Genomic DNA, 1,524 nt, shown 5'->3' on the forward strand with positions numbered 1-1,524 from the left:
AATGAAAACTTCCCTTTCAACAAAGTGGTAGAAGCCCAAAGTGGTTCCAAAATCCCAAAATGGCTCAAAGGACCTCATGAACAACAAGGAAAACAAAGGGTGAGGCAGCCTGCACTGTCAGGGCAAACATTGAGTCCAAGAGTTTATCTATTTCATCCGATGATGGTAAAAAGCAGTCAATGGGAGCTGCCATCTTGTGTCCCCACATATGTGCGCCTAATCACAGCTAGTCTGCCAGAAACCCCCTGAGCGCCAACATTTCCGCTCCAACAAGATGAAAGAAACTGTCATGACCCAGGAAAAACTTGCCAAACTACAGGCACAAGTGTACATTGGTGGAAAAGGAACTGCTCGCAGAAAGAAGATGGTTCATAGAACAGCTACAGCACGTGATAAAAAACTTCAGTTCCCTTAAAGAAGTTAGGGGTAACGATATCTCTGATATTGAAGAGGTGAATATGTTTACAAACCAAGGAATAGCGATTCATTTTAACAACCCTAAAGTTCAGGCATCTCTGGCAGCAAACACTTTCACCGTTACAAGCCTTGCTGAGACAAATCAACTGACAAACGCTATCCAGCACCTTAAACCAGCTTGGAGCAGACAATCTGACTAGTTTAAGGAGACAGGCTGAAGCTCTGCCCAAAATCAATCTGTGGATGGTAAAGCACCACTTGCTACTGGAGAGGAGGATGATGACGAAGTTCCAGATCTTGTGGAGAATTTTGATGAGGCTTCTAAGAATTGAGGCAAAATGAACTGATCAACTTCTGAAGAAAATAAACTTGAAGAAGTTACTGGGAGCTGCTATTTTATATTATGACTGCTTTTTAATTTTTTTTTTTTTTATGGATCTGATAAAATCTAGATCTCTAATATTTTTGAGCCCAAGTCCCTTGGACACTGCAACTCTTTTCAGTTTTTGCTTATACAAAATTTATTCTTTGAAGCTAATTAAGCTGAAGCGCCTGGGAATAAAGTTTGAAACAAAGGTTAATAAAGTTCTTTGCTTAGTTAAAAAAAAAAAAAAAAAGCAGTCCAAAGTGGAAGGGGAAAGGGCCATAGGTAGGAAAAGGAAAAAAAGAAGAAGAAAGGAAAAGAAATTCCTGCAACAAAGGTAGTTGCAGGAGCAGCCTGGGATTGTCCCTTCCTTCCCCTTGGCAGGGTGGGCTGATGAGGCTTGCCTGTGTCCTAGGCCAGAGCTCTGATTCCAGGGGGTCCCAAATAACCAGATCTAGTCACTTACCCCAAAAAAATTAAGCAGAAAATGTTATGGTGAAAGGCAAGGAAGGAAGGAAGGTAGGTCAGGGAGATAGGGAGGAAAAGAAGGCAAGCAGGCATGCAGGCAGGTAGGCAGGCCTTTTTGATTCTTAATGTTGCACTGATGACTGTAGTTGAATTTTTGCCCTCAGACCAAATCCCAGTGATAAGGTATCTCTTCTTGACAGGAGCAATAACTAGAGTATGCAGGATTAAACAAAATATTAGATGTTGTAGGACAGAGGAAGGGAGGAAAGTACAAA

General features: G+C 41.6%; 1 pseudogene; it reads left to right on the forward strand.

The window, feature by feature from the left end:
- The first annotated feature begins 274 nt into the window (after positions 1-274).
- Positions 275-749, forward strand: LOC124985451 (transcription factor BTF3-like; annotated as a pseudogene).
- The last annotated feature ends 775 nt before the right edge of the window (positions 750-1,524 follow it).

This window comes from Sciurus carolinensis, chromosome 5, assembly GCF_902686445.1.
Source record: "Sciurus carolinensis chromosome 5, mSciCar1.2, whole genome shotgun sequence".
Lineage (NCBI taxonomy): Eukaryota > Metazoa > Chordata > Mammalia > Rodentia > Sciuridae > Sciurus > Sciurus carolinensis.